This window comes from Muntiacus reevesi, chromosome 6 (genome assembly GCF_963930625.1).
Source record: "Muntiacus reevesi chromosome 6, mMunRee1.1, whole genome shotgun sequence".
NCBI classification, from domain to species: domain Eukaryota; kingdom Metazoa; phylum Chordata; class Mammalia; order Artiodactyla; family Cervidae; genus Muntiacus; species Muntiacus reevesi.
The window spans coordinates 72,558,485-72,574,213 of NC_089254.1; positions in this window are offsets into that span (position 1 = coordinate 72,558,485).

Here is a 15,729-nt window from a genome sequence, read left to right on the forward strand (position 1 = left end):
AAGTCCTCAGACCCTCTGGAGGCCTCAGGGGACAAAATGAGGGCCAAGAGAATGACTGGGTACCCCTCAGGGCCTGCTCCGTGAAGTGTCATGGGCTCCCAGGGGAAGGAGCGAGGGCCTCAGGGTACTTCAGCCACAGATCGCCTCCCTTGGTTTGGTCACCTCTGTCCCCCTCAGCCCCTAGCATAGACCCTAACCCCACGGACACCCGGTCACATCGTGACTGACAGAGACCCCCTGCCCTTTGAGGCCCATAGTTCACCACTCCCCACCAGCAGTGCCTCATCTGAGGGCTCAGAAAAGCAGGACTAGGAAGGCCTAGGGATTAATTACTCTTAGACTGTGCCTTTCCCACATCAGAGGAATGGAGCAAGTGGGCTCCCCACCTGGACAAGACTTCTGCCCTCTGCGCAGTAAGAGGCAGGTAATGAGCCTGCCCCGAAGACAGATGGTGCTGGAGGATTCTAGTGCAAGCGTCCAAAACAGAGGAGCCTAATTGACCTTTCCTGCATTACAAAGCCCCTTAATACGGGACCAGAGTTTTCTGTGTTTTTCTGATTAGAACCGGAATTATTTCCAGGGAGACTTAAAGCTAGTTAAAATTGACCATTCTTCCCGCTTGCCTTCTGCCCAAGGTGGTAGGGGACAAAGACGTAGGGGCTACCCCCAGCTCAGTGCTTCCTGCCAGCCACCGCTTCTCAGAGGCCCCGCACCAAGGGAGACGAGCCAAGAGCGCGGTCCTAGTGTCCACCAGTGTCCCCAAGAGACTGCAGACTCACTGAGGGCAACACCACTTCCCGGGAGAGGCTAGGTCAGACCCCGCAGGCAACTGCACGCAGCTAGCAGGCTGGAACGGGGGACGGGTCATCAGATGGGGGACAGACCAGACAGTACCCTGAAGCCCATTCCAGCCTGGGGCTGTGACTTGCTGACCAGTACTTACTTGCCCAGCATCCTGGGAGGCAGGGCCCTGGATGAAGCTGCTTCCCAGTCTGGGATGCCCTTCCCTCCCCCATCCTGCAGACGCAGGACCTCGCACCTCACCCCCACGGAGCTCCTCTGTGCCCCATGGCAAAATCCCGAGGCCCATAGTCCCCATTAGAGGGAGTTCATCAGAGACAGGACCCTGGCTTCTGCTCCCTACGCCCCGTGCCACGGCCCTGACAGAGCACGTGTCTGCTGGGCAGAGAGGGTTTCACGCAGGTAGTGAGAAGGGGGTTGGGGGAGGCCCAGAGGGGCCTTTCTGCTGTGGCCCTGCTTCTTCCCATTGGCCTCCTCCACCCCCTCACCCCCCAGACTCCCACCCCAATGCAGAACTGTCTCCTCTGCCCCGAGTCAGCTGGTCCTCCCCCCTCCAGAGGGATGGTTCAAAGGTCATCAGAGACTCTAGACTGCCCCCCACCATCCAATCCACAGGCATTAGTGGTTGCTGTGGCCTCTGGACGGCAGAAGAGACATTGTGGAAATTCCAGGGCTAGGACTTGAGGCTGTGGCTCATTGCTATTCAAAGCTGCTGCCTGTTGGACAAGGAGCTGCCATGTGAGCAGTCCTGGGGTGAGAACTCACCCCGACATTCCTCTGGCTTCCCTGAGGTCCTGGATGAGTCAGAGCCGATCACCCCAGGCTAGTAGGAAGGACATGAGTGTGCTGTGTATACCACTAGGTCTGGGAGCAGGAGTGTGAGTGTGGGACCTTCCCAGGCAGATAGGAGGGGCTGTCCCTGTGGAAAGATGAGCTTGAGAAGGGAACGTGGGGTAGTGGAGGCTGGGTAATGGGAAACCCTGGGCAGGTGGGTGAGTATCAGTGCTCATGACAATGGATGCTGACCGACCTGGGGGGCTGCCTAAGGATGATGCTGTTTGATCCACAAGCAATCTGCCCTTAAGGGGAGAACAGGATGTAGCCTGGATTCCTGACAGGACAGAAGCCCCCACTCATAAGACAGCCAACTCCTCTGGGCCAAGCTGACGAGGTCTGGAAGGCCAGTGGCAGCCCGTAGGCCTCAGGGCAGAGAGGACAGGACAGGCCCAGGGGCTGTGTTGCTATCTGGCTCCTCCCCTGAGCTCACAGGCTTCGCTTTTGGAAGAGTCAATCACCCTGCCCACAGAGAGGACTTCACACCTGCCTGGCCCCCAGCTCATCCTCCAGGTCACCTCTTCGGCCTGGCCCTCCACCTCTGTCCTCCCCTGTCCTCCAGCCCCTCCTCAGGGGCAGCCAGGGTCCTTTCTGCCAAGCCGCAGCCCAGTCTCTGAAATCCCCGCTAACTGTCTGCTGCTCCTTCTTCTCTGGCACCTCTCCTCTACCTCAGAATCCCAAACACCATGGGACTCAGCCCAGGTGGTCAGCAGGCATCCAAAGAAGGGCTCCTCTAGCTCCTCCCAGGGCTGCCTCCGCCCTGGAAGGTGGCCTCCCTGCAACCCAACTCTCCATTGCCAAGCATGGAATCTCAGAGTTGCTCCTTGGATCTGGAAACACATCTGGGGTCTCCGCCAGCCCTCCTCTTGCTCCCCTGTTGTCCCAGATGCCCTTGGTTAAACACAAACACCCTTGAGAACAGGTCAAATCAGCTCTTACAGGAATTTGCCCCAAGCTTGAAAACTTCCCCTTGAAATGACAAATCTGGTCCAAGTCCTGATGTTGGCCCCTTCATTCGACACTGCTGGCCTGGCCCCCTCCCCACATGGTGGCCCAGATCAGCAGCTCTGATCTGGGTCTCAGAGCAGGGAAGTATGGGATGTGAACAGACATAGGTCCAGCCAAGCTCCATTGTCTCCTCAACATATGACACATGGGAGCCTTGAATTTTCCATCTGAAACTGAGAAGAATAGCCGCCTCGTTCTCAGTTCACAGGTGAGGACTGATGCCAAAGGAGCTTCTCTGTGCTGAGGTCCACAGGCCCTGGGCAATGGAGGAATTGAAGACGGTAGAGACACCAGATGGCCAAGACAGTCCCAGAGTAGTCATCATGCCGGGCCACCTTGTCCGGCTCCTCCTTGCAGCCCCACCACTCTCAGCAGATGACTTCCTCACTGGGAAGGCAAGGCCATGAGGCTCCTCCTTCTGTAGCTGGCCCGCAGGACCCCTGAGGGTACTCTCCCCACCCCGCCTGGCCACCAGATGGGAGACGGAGCAGATGTGTTGATTAACCAGTGGCCCCTGCAGGCTCCTGAGACTATGCCAGGTCCTCTGGGAAACACGGGGACTGGATGATCATGAGACCCCCACCCTACCACCCCCGACCTCACTGCAAGACAGGCCCCTCCCCTGTGACTCTCAGTAGGCTCAGGGCCCCTAGAGTAAGTGGGGCCCTGAAGGAGGAACCCGAGGGGTCTTGCTCCTCTGTGAGTGTGGCAGCCAGTGCCACCCAGAGACCAGTTCAGAGGATATCATAGGGTGGAGAGGACCCCCTGCCCCAAGAGGAGAGGGCAGGGCCCACTGCTGCATCCCACAGGGGTCTGCTGGTCTGTCCTGCTGGACCACAGGGTTTGAAACCCCAGAGAGGACGCAGCTGCCCCATCACCTGGGATTCAGGGTTGCTCGGTTACCACTCCCATATATAATGTGCCCAGGCAGTGCATGACCCTGACCTGCCCCTTTCAAGGGTGCACGTCCCCTCCTCTGCCCCCGCAGAGGTCTGCTAGCCAGGCGCCCCTACATTTGCGTCCTCTGTTCCTTGGTAGGCCACCCCCGTCTCTGTATCAAGCTTTCTGGTGCCAGTTGGTGCTAATGGTAAAGAACCCACCTGCCAGTTCTGGAGACATAAGAGACTTGGGTTTGATCCCTGGATTGGGAAGATCCCCTGGAGGAGGGCATGGCAGCCCACTCCAGTATACTTGCCTAGAGAATCTCATGGACAGAGGAGCCCAGTGGGCTACAATCCATAGGGTTGTAAAGAGTCAGACAGGACTGAAACAAGTTAGCACGCACCAGTGCCAATTACCATGTGGCTTCTCTCTCCAGATCCAGCCCTGACGGAGGCAGTATTACCAAGATATTTATTTGGTAATTTTTCTTGTAATGGTTTTAAGAGCAAGTTCTCTCGACAGTAAAGAAGCCTCTTTTCTAAGTGCAGGTTTTGTGAGCAAATGCGATCAGAGAAACACGGCTCGGCTCCACGCATCTAGTCTAGGATCCAGCATGAGAGGAGCCGAAGCTTAGGGCAGGCGGAATGTGAAATTAACCTGCAGAGCCTTGGGAGACTAGGCTGCAGAAATCTGCGTGGCGGGGCCGGGACGCGGGTGCCTGGCGCCCCCTGCCGGTAAAACATTGTCCCTCCATCCTCAGTGAAGCTCGGGGCCTGAGACTTGCATGTAAGGGGCCAGAGGGTCTGTCTGGGAAGGGGCGGCAGGGAGATAACCCTCTGTGAGAGTGGGACTCTGACCCTCTGCTGTTTCCCAGTGACCAGATCTCAACTCTCTATGTAGTTGTTGTTGATGTTGTTGTAAAACACACACCACATAAAATCTACCACTCTAACCACTTTTCAATGCACAGTTCAGGGGCAGTAAGCAAACTCACATGCTGTGTAGCCATGAGGAGCGTCCATCTCTAGGACTTAATTCTGCCTCCATTAAACACCAGCTCCTCTTGCCCCCTCCCCCAGCCCCTGGCACTCACCGTTTTACTTTCTGTATCTATGAACCTGACCACCTCACAAGAGAATTCACAACATCTGTCCTTCATGTCTGGCTTATTTCACCTCACATAATGTTTTTCAGGTTCATCCACATTGCAACAGGTGTCAGAATTCCTTCCTTTTTGAGGCTAAATAATATTGTGTTTTGTGTATATACACATTTTGTTTATCTATTCATTGTCACCCATTTCCTCTTTAAGTGAACAAAACAAGTTAACTTTCATTTGATTTCATTTTTGTAAAATCTGTCAGAAAATGTTTTGAGGAAAACAGACTTCAGAAGTTGAGAGCCATTGAGGAAGAAGCACCTTGGTCCTACAGCCTCAAGGAAGCTAATTCTGCCAGTGACATGACCAAACAAGGAAACGGAGCCTCCGCTGGAGTCTCCAGGAAGAGGGGGGCCCTGTGGCACCCCAATTCTAGCTCAGGGGACCTGAACTGAACTTCTGACCTACAGAACGGTAAGATGATATCTGTGTGCTTTCAAGCTGCTGCATTTGTAGTCAATGTCATGGTAGCCCCAGAAAACCCATACAGAGCTAGATCCTATATGGGGCAACTAAGAGTTCACATGTTGCAAAAGATACAAATACAGAGTTAAAACAAATACAGAGGACCCTAAAACAAACACAGAGCTCACAGCACCCTAAAACAAACACGGAGCTCACATCACCACTTGGGCTCCCCAAAGGAGATCCCGACACCAGGAGCCAGCGTGAACCCCAGGCAAATGGTTACTGGGGAGACACAGGGGAGCGGGGTACACTTGAGATGGGAGAAGCAGGAGAGAGTGCAGGGGAGGTGGAGGGCGTCCAACCTCAGAGGAGTGTGGGCCCAGCCAAAAGGAGGAAGACCCCCCCAGGCAACACAGGGAACGTCTGCTTCACTCTGTGTGAGATAGGTCTGTTCTGCAGAGCTGCTGCTTTCCACAGGCCCCACTGGCCGAGGGGAGAGCACAGTCATCAGATACTGACAGGATCCCGGAAAGGAAGGATGGAGTGTGAGAAAGTGAGGAGTCAAAGATGGCTGGGCCATCTAACCTAACCTAACCCTGGTGGGCCAGTGGTTAGGGCTCCGAGCTACCACTGCAGAGGGCGCAGGTTCAATCCCTGTTTAGGGAACTAAAATTCCACATGTAGTGCAGCGCAGCCAAAAGATTTTTTAAAACGAAGAACTTTACATAAAAAATCCATCAGAGTATTATTAAAACTACAGCAAGATGTGGTTATATCTCTGGACTAGGTTCATCTGGGTTATTGCAAGAAGACATATAGTATCAGATAATTTTTTTAATTTATTTTCCTGTGCCAGGTCTCAGTTGTGGCATGCAGGTTCTTCCATCTTCACTGCACCAGGCGAGATCTTTTGCGACATGTGAACTCTTAGTTGCGGCATATAGGATCTAGTTCCCTGGCCAGGGATCAAACCCAGCCCCCTACATTGGGACGGAATCTTAGCCATTGACCACCAGGGAAGTCCCAGTTGCAGATAATTCTGACCACATAAAATTTTACATCTTTCACAAGACAAAAGAATACCATAAAGTGAAAATAAAAACAATCTAATGAAAGAAAGTATTTACAACACACAGAATTCATATCCAAAAGGTAAGAGGAATACCTAAAAATCAGTAACAACTTGATGGAAAGTGGCTGGGCCCCAGAGTAAGAATAAGCAGAGTACAAGAGGCAATGAAATGCAGGTAACATAAACTGTAGTCACCTTGCTAGTAGTGAGAGACACAAAATTAAAACGGAATTAAAACCCCCAGGGTGCTGGCCAGGCTCAAGGGACTAACCGGAGCTCAAAATAGACACGACTGCCTGGGGGTGGATCATTCAGAAACCCAAAGCAGAGCGCTCAGCCATGTGCCTTTAGGACCTCAACATTTAGAGGTTGAATTCAGGGCTTCCCAGGTGGCTCAGTGGTGAAGAATCTGCCTGCCAGTGCAGGAGATGTGGCTTTGATCCCCTGGAGAAGGAAATGGCAACCCATTCCAGTATTCTTGCCTGGGAAATCCCATTGACCAAGGAGCCTGGCGAGCTACAGTCCATGGAGTCGCATAGATTCAGACACCGTTAAGCAAGCAGGAGGTTAAGCCAGTGAGGCACCCAGAGGGTTCACCAAGGATGGGAGGAAAACCAGAAGCACCTGGTGTCACCGCGGGCACCAGAGGACCACACATCACAAGGGCCAGGAGGATGAGGGCTAGGGACACCACAGATGTGACCAGAACCTTGGCAGGAGTGGGTTCAGAGGCTGCCAGGTCTGTTCTGCACTGAGCCTGGTGGGGAGAGCCATGTGTCCTCTCTGGCAGGAAGGGGCCTCTGCTCCTGTCTAGGTTTCTCTGTGCTATTGCTGGACACTTAGCATGCTGACTTTTCTTACTCTTAGAAACCACCATTTCCTTCACACTTAGCCTCTGGGGCCATCCTCCAGGTCTGCTCCCCTGACCTGATGTGCTCTGTCTCCACCTGGCTCAGCCCCCAATTTCATCCACCAAGATCCAGCTCCAGAGTTACCTTCTCTGAGCATCCATCCCTGGCTCCTTCCTCAACACCCCCACTTTTGGGCTTAGGATGCTCTGTGGTCACAACTGTCACATCTGGCACTCCCTCCACACTTAGGGAAATGCATTTTGCCATCGAGTGCCTGGAACAGACAGTCTTTGCTGAACTTAATGAAACTGCCAGGCGACATGACCCATGAAGAACACAAGTCTGCAGAGAGATAGAGCCCAAATGCTGGTCCTTCCTCTGGTCTAGCTGCATGCTTCCCACCTCTGCAAGATGCATGGTTTCTTCTTTTGCTGTGCAAACAGCTTTTTAAATTTTTAATTAATGTAAAATAGTAGAACATGGAAGATGTCAAAAATTTTTTTAATTTGCTATGATCATTCTGAGTGCATGCTAAGTCACTTCAGTTGTGTCTAACTCTTTGCAACCCATGGACTGGTTCCCCAGGATGTGCCCACCAGATTCCTCTGTCAACGGGATTCTCCAAGAAAGAATACTAGAGTGAGTTGCCATTTCCTCCTCCAGGGGCTCTTTCCCACCCAGGGATCAAACCTGCATCTCTTGCATTTCCTGCATTGGCAGGTGGGTCCTTTACCACTAGCACCACCTGCCAAGCAGTAATTGTAAAATCCTTTTTCAAAAGTTAAAGAGTGACATCAGAAACATGGCCGAGTGAAAAACTACCTTTGTCCTTCCCCTTCAGTCTACACCCAATAAAACATCCACAACTCAACAGAGGTTCCTCGGCCCAAAACCACAGGACAGAGAAAATTCCACGTAACAGTACACCTAAAGGTGGGTGGATTGTAATAGGGAAGACAGAGTTGTGGAAACAGTGGAGTGGGTGTGCGCAGTCCCTGCCTTCTGACCGCAGCAGCTGAGCTCACAGCCACAGACAACCCAGGAGTATTCGCACACGCAACTCAGGTCTCCAGCTGCACTTGGCCTGTGGCCACAGATAACTGGGCAACACCAGCAGTGGGCCTGGGGCACCATCCTTCCAGATTCCGAGGTGCCCATGACACCCTCCCATCTGCAGTAGTGGAGTCCGGGAACTTAACAACACCACAGGAGAGGTGCCTGTGGACCCCGGCTCCCCTTCGGACATCCCACCCCCAACAGTGGAGCCTGTGTCTCAAGGGATCCCAGACACAACCCACCACCCTAGAGATGACAGCAGCTCTGGCAGAAGCAAGGCATCAATGACCCCAGGGACACAAGAAGCGACAATAAAGGCACAGAGGTGGACTTCATAGAGGGATGGTGACGTTGGAAAGTGCGCTGAAATAGAACCAGAGGCAGCTCGGCTAAGAGAAGTCAAAAACACGTGAGATAGCGCCACCTACCGGAGGACAGACAAAAGGACTCGTAACTCCTCAAAGTGCCCCAGCACTGACCACAGTGCCTTCCAGGAGTCTTGAGGGCGTGGGACTGCTCTGGGTAAAATGTGACCATACCACGCCTGCAGCCCAGCCCCAGGGACACGAGATTGTCTGCAGGAAGAAGGGGTGGTGGGCAGTCTGTGTATATATGGGAGGATGTGTTACATACACAGATGCTTACATAGGAAAAAAAAATGAAAGTGAACCAAGACATTAACAGAGAAACACTGGGACAGAGATCACCTGTGATTTTCTCTTTCTTCTTTATGCTTTTCTGAATTGTTCAAGTTTTCTACAACATGTATATGTTATTTTTCTAATTTAATTTTTTTTATATTAGCTTCTCAATCATCTCAGTTGAAATATGTAGAAAGTTTTTTAGATTCAGAGGCACCTTCGTTACTTTAGCACATCATGTAATCCTCATGCCTATCCCTGAGGAGAGAGTGTCATTGTCTCCGTCTCATAGACGGGAGAACTGAGGAGCAGTGAAGGGAAACGACCTCTCTGAGGTCACACAGCTAATGAAACCACAGCCTGACTCCCAAGGACAGACTCCTCCCATGATGGGTTTGCCTGGGAGCCTTAAACCCTGAGCCTTCAAATCGTAGCCAAGACTTATTGTAGCCAGTGCTTTGTGTTGATTAAAAAAGACATTCTGAGATGTGATCTGCTAACAGCCCTCACCGCCCCAAAAGTCCCAGCCTAGACCATGAAGATAAGAGGAGGTCAAGGTCAGGAGTACCGGCTCATGTGCTATGAAGTGGGCGTCAAATGCTTTCACAACAAGCCAGTCCCCTAGGTATCATCCTCACGCCAAGAGAAAACAGTCAGTAGTTCAAGGTCACCAGGGCTGCACCAATCCACTCAAACATTCAAACCTCCCTTTCAGCCACTCTTAGGAAGGGCATTCAAACCACACTCTGTGGTTGCACTTCCCCACCCCTCCAGGCTGTGTGGGAAGAGTTTCAGATGGGGGCAGGGCGGGACCGTGATAGGATGAAAGCTCAGCTGGTGGGGAAGGTCAGCATGGGCAACTCCCTGGAAAGGGGAGCCCTGCTGCAGCCGTCTCCTGCTCCCAGATGTCCACGAAGCTCCCCTAGAATAGAGCATGCTGTCCCAGACGCTGGGACACTTGATAAGTGAGACAGAAGGGAGCCCGACCACAGGAGGCTTACACTGAGGAGGAGCAGAAAGTGAACAGAAAAACCAACAAATAACTAAGATCATCTCTAATCAGGCAGTCATCAGAAGCCCAGCACTGGGAGAGCCTTCCCAGGGCAGCAGCCCTAGAGCAGGAGTGGGGGTGAGGGCTTCGGAGGACAAAAGGGAGGAGGCAGTGCTGGCTCCAGGCTTCAAGCTCTGGGAGTGGGAGAGGGATGTTGTTCCCCAATAGAAGAGATTCAGGCACCCAGGAGCTCTGAGAAGCCAGCAACTGGTTTGTGCCCATCGCAGCAGAGGCTGCTGTGCCTGCGAGGCAGAGAGGCTGGGGCAGTGGGGCTGAGGGTCAGGTGTACATGTGACCCCAAAAAAGGCAGAGCAGTAGGAGTAGGGTGGGGGGCAAGGGGCCCACCAGGAGGGGCTGGGGGCGGGGGTGGAGACTGGAGGAATTAGGGGTGAGGAGAGAAGGGGAAGGGGACGGAGGGGGACCAAGGGGCACGTTTTCACAGGAGGCCAGACTTGGCAGAGACGGTGAGACAGAGGCAGCCAGAAACAGAGGGAGAAAAACACAGAAAGAGGCCTTCCAACCCACAGAGGTCACTCATCTCACCCAAAAAGGAGACGCGCGACAGACTCCCAAACCCTTAGGAGAATATAATGTCCCCAGGGAATGAAATAACACCATTCGTAACAATATAAATGGACCTAGAGATTATCACATTAAGTGAATTAAGTCAAAGACAAATATCATATGATATCACTTATTTGTGGAATTCAAACAAACAGCACAAGTGAACCTATTTACAAAGCAGAAATTAGACTCACAGACATTGAAAGCAAATGGTCACCATAGTGGATAGCACTGGGGGGAGATAAATTAGGAGTTTGGAATTAACATATACACACTACTATATATAAAAAAGATAAACAAGGACCTAGTATATAACACAGGAAACTATACTCAATATCTTGTAATAATCTATAAAGGAAATGAATCTTAAAAAGAATATGGATGTGAGTATAAATGAATCACTTTGCTCTACACTTAAAACTAACAAGTTCTGGGGAGGCTATTCTCCAATAAAAGAAATTCAGGCACCCAGGAGCTCTGGGTGCCTTAGTCAGTTAAGTTCAGTCCTTCAGTCTTGTCCGACTCTTTGTGACTCCCTGGACTGCAGCACACCAGGCCTCCCTGTCCATCACCAACTCCCAGAGCTTACTCAAACTCATGTCCATGGAGTTCGTGATGCCATCCAACCATCTCATCCTCTGTCATCCTTTTCTCCCGCCTTCAATCTTTCCCAACATCAGCGTCATTTCAAATGAGTCTGTTCTTGGCATCAGGTGGCCAAAGTATTGGAATTTCGGCTTCAGCATCGGTTTTTCCAATGATTATTCAGGACTGATTTCCTTTGGGATGGACTGGTTGGATCTCCTTGCAATTCAAGGGGCTCTCAAGAGTCTTCTCCAATACCACAGTTCACAAGCATCAATTTTTCATGCTCAGCTCTCTTTATGGTCCAACTCTCACATCCAGACATGACTACTGGAAAAACCATAGCTTTGACTAGACGGACATTTGTTGGCAAAGTAATGTCTCTGCTTTTTAATATGCTGTCTAGGTTGGTCATGACTTTTCTTCCAAGGAGCAAGTGTCTTTTAATTTCATGGCTGCCGTCACCTCTGCAGTGATTTTGGAGCCCAAAAAATTAAAGTCTGTCACTGTTTCCATTGTTTCCCCATCTATCTGCCATGAGGTGATAGGACCGGATACCATGATCGTAGTTTTCTGAATGTTGAGTTTTAAGTCAACTTTTTCACTTTCCTCTCCTGGGTGCCTTACAACATTGTAAATTAACTATACTTCAGTTTTTGAAAATGTTTTTTTAAAAGTGTTCCCAGGTTTTCTAACTCCATACTCAGTGGAATACGTGATAAGTCACGGAGCCTGCATGAAGGCAGGGAGATGCATGTGTCCTCCATGCCTGACCACCCTATGTGCACACAGCATTCATGATGTCCCACAGGACCCCAGATGGAGATGAGAGGCCACCCTGCGTCCCAGGAGACCTCAGATGCTGAGAGAGGGCAGGGGCTTCTAAGAAACCCAAGAGACCAAGGAACCCCACCTTCTCTTTCTAACTAGCTTCTGACCCACAGGACCCAACAGTTACTCAGAAAATGATGACAGAAGAGAAAAGAGAGAGACGGAAGGAGCTACTTCTCCTTCAGACTGGCAGACTCCCAGTCGGCCAGGTGGAATGTGGGCAGACTGTGAAAATACAATGTGAAATAACAAATACTCACAGCAGTGTTTCTCACAATGACCAAAAAGCAGAAACAGCCCACGTGTCCATTGGTGGGGTGAAAGGTTATCCAAAATGTGGTCCACCCACATAGTAGAATATCATTTAGCCATAAAAAGGAAGAAAGTGACACACACTACAATGTGGATGCATCTGGAAGATCTTTTGCTCATTGGAAGAGGCCGGACATGAAAGGATACATAATATATGATTCCATCTATTCTAAATGTCCAAAACAGGCAAATCCACAAGATAGAAAGTAGATTGGTGGTTGCCAGTTGCTGGGTTTGGGGGAGGAGGGATAGGAAATAACAGCTAGTGAGTACAGTATTTCTTTTAGGAAAAATGAAATGGTCTAGAATTAAAGAGCTGGTTGCAAAACTCTGTTAATATATAAAAACCACTTAAAAAGAGTGAATTATATGGCATGGGAAGTAAATCTCAGTGAAAAATAAAAATGGTCTTCCCTGGACTCAAAGACAGGGAAGTAAAGAATCTGACAGTAAAGAATCTGCCTGCAGTGCAGGAGACCCGGGTTCAATCCATGGGTCAGAAAGATTCCCTGGAGAAGGGAAAGGCTTCCCACTCCAGTATTCTTGCCTGGAGAATTCCATTGACAGAGGAGCCTGACGGGCTACATTCCATGGGGTTGCAAAGAGTTGGACATGACTGAGCAACTAACACAAAATAAATAAGATAAAAATAGAAAATTTATATTTTTATAAAAATGAAAAATTTGATCCTCACTAGTACAAAAATATACCTAGAAATGAGTGACCATAGAAGCAAATCAGACCTCCAGGCAGCGTCTGGCCTCCTGCCTTTGGGCGTGGTCAGGGCCATCACGAGTTAAAGTGGTTTTGTTGATGGAGAGTCCAGTCTGACAAAAGCAGTCAACCAGTTGATTGTGTCGTGAAAATAATAGTGCTTCCAAGGAAATGGATTCCTCAGAACAAGAGTGAATCTGAAAATAAAAGGAAATGTGAAAAAAATGTGAAGACAAAGCAGCTGAGTGAGTTTTGTGCAGAATGAACTACACATGCCCATTCCAGCCAGGGACATGAAGGGTACGATTTTGGTGATTCCACATAAGAGTCAAATGCTCTTGTGTTCGCCTTTAAACTGGCATTGCACAATATAAAGAGGAGTGGTAATATTCACACTAATAATGTAAACATTTAATTTTGATTTAACTGGAGTGACATTTTTAATATTTATTTGACTGCCTTGGGTCTTAGCAGCAGCATGCAGATCTTTGTTGCTGTGCATGGACTCTAACTGTGGTACATGGGCTCAGTAGTTGCAGCATGCATGCTTAGTTGCTCCAAGGCATGTGGGATCCTAGTTCCTGGACCAGGGATAGAACCTGTGTCCCCTGCATTGCAAGGAAGATTCTTAACCACTGGGCAGCCAGAAAAGTCCCTAGAGTGACAATTTTTAAAACACTATTTTTAGAAACAAAAGAAAGACATGGAAAAGAGGAAAGCCTTCCCTTGTGGCTCAGCTGGTAAAGAATCCACCTGCAATGCAGGACACCTGGGTTCAATCCCTGGATTGGGAAGATCTCCTGGAGAAGGGAAAGGCTACCCACTCCAGTATTCTGGCCTGGAGAATTGGATCATCGAAAAAGCATGAGAGTTCCAGCAAAACATCTATTTCTGCTTTATTGACTATGCCAAAGCCTTTGACTGTGTGGATCACAATTAACTGTCAAAAATTTTTAAAGTGACGGGAATACCAGACCACCTGACTTGCCTCTTCTGAAACCTATATGCAGGTCAGGAAGCAACAGTTAGAACTGGACATGGAACAACAGACTGGTTCCAAATAGGAAAAGGAGTACATCAAAGCTGTATATTGTCACCCTGCTTATTTAATTTATATGCAGAGTATATCATGAGAAATGCTGGGCTGGAGGAAGTACAAGCTGGAATCAAGATTGCCGGGAGAAATATCAATAACCTCAGATATGCAGATGACACCACCCTTATGGCAGAAGGTGAAGAAGAACTAAAGAGCCTCTTGATGAAAGTGAAAGAGGAGAGTGAAAAAGTTGGCTTAAAGCTTAACATTCAGAAAACTAAGATCATGGCATCCAGTCCCATCACTTCATGGCAAATAGATGGGGAAACAGTGGAAACAACGGCTGACTTTATTTTTTCTGGGCTCCAAAATCACTGCAGATGGTGACTGCAGCCATGAAATTAAAATACGCTTACTCCTTGGAAGGAAAGTTGTGACCAACCTAGACAGCATAGTAAAAAGCAGAGACATTACTTTGCCAACAAAGGTCCGCCTAGTCAAAGCTATGGTTTTTCCAGTGGTCATGTATGGACGTGAGAGTTGGACTATGAAGAAAGCTGAGTGCCAAAGAATTGATGCTTTTGAACTGTGGTGTTGGAGAAGACTCTTGAGAGTCCCTTGGACTGCAAGGAGATCCAAATGGTTCATCCTAAAGGAGATCAGTCCTGGGTTTTCACTGGAAGGACTGATGTTGAAGCTGCAACTCTAATACTTTGGCCACCTGATGCAAACAGCTGACTCATTTGAAAAAACCTTGATGCTGGGAAAGATTGAGGGCAGGAGGAGAAGGGGATGACAGAGGATGAGATGGTTGGATGGCATCACCGACTCAATGGACATGGGTTTGGGTGGACTCCAGGAGTTGGTGATGGACAGGGAGGCCTGGCGTGCTGCGGTTCATGGGGTCGCAAAGAGTCAGACACGACTAAGCAACTTGCACTTTATGTTTAGTATCCTTACCAACACTTTTTTCTTGCTTGTTGAACAAAGCACCCCACACAGGATGTGACCAGTCCTATAGTCAGGGAGGAAGGCTCCAGGGCTTGTAAACCTGTGACCGCAGGTCTCATAGACTATGTCCCAGGGAGTCAGAGGCCGGCAACACAGTGTGAGGACACAGCCCCACGGCCTGAGTTCCTGGTGTCGTCAGCCTGGCCTTAGACCCAGTATCTGAGCAAGGAGGAGCGTGAACCCTCCCAGCCGTGGCGCAGAGGGAGAGAGAGAGAACGGGGAGAGAAAGGCCAGCAGGGCCAGGCAGCGAGTGGCCCTGGCCTGGCCACCCCTCACTTCTCTGAACCTCAGAGCCCCCTCTGGCCTGTGCACTGCATTCTTCTCAGGCTGCAGGAGGGAAACAGCTGAAAGGGAAACGTTTTGTGAGCTGCCAGCGTGGAGAGGCACCAGGAGGTAGCAAGTCACCAGTGGCCAGGACCTCAGATCCCCATCCCCGAAGATTGGCACTGGTCACCACAGGAAGGGCCTGGGCGGAGGTCTGAGAACCCTGCTGAGGGGTTGTAGCGGCCAAGACAGTGCTACACAAGGCCCGGGGCAGGGAGAGCCTCGGGGACCTGAGCTGCCTGTCGAAGGGGCAGGGTGTCCTGGGCTAGAACGTCTGGAAATGTGAGCACCCAGGAAGCATTGAGGGGCTCTGTGTTAAAGGTCACGAGGCCATGTGCCAGGCAGAGGAGTGCAGCCTGAACCAGGGTGGGCAATGACCATCAGCACACCTGATCACGCCAAGGCCACCTTTCCTGTCCAGGCCCTCAGGGCAGAAGGATGGAGGAGGTTTCCCCAGAGAAGGAGGGGCGCGTCACCTGGGTGTTCATCCTGCCCCACCCCGGCCCCGCTCTCAGGGCCCAGGAGGGGCCCTTCTGGGAAGAGGCCTTCCCGGTGTCCACCCTGCGAGGAAACAGCCCCGACACTGAAC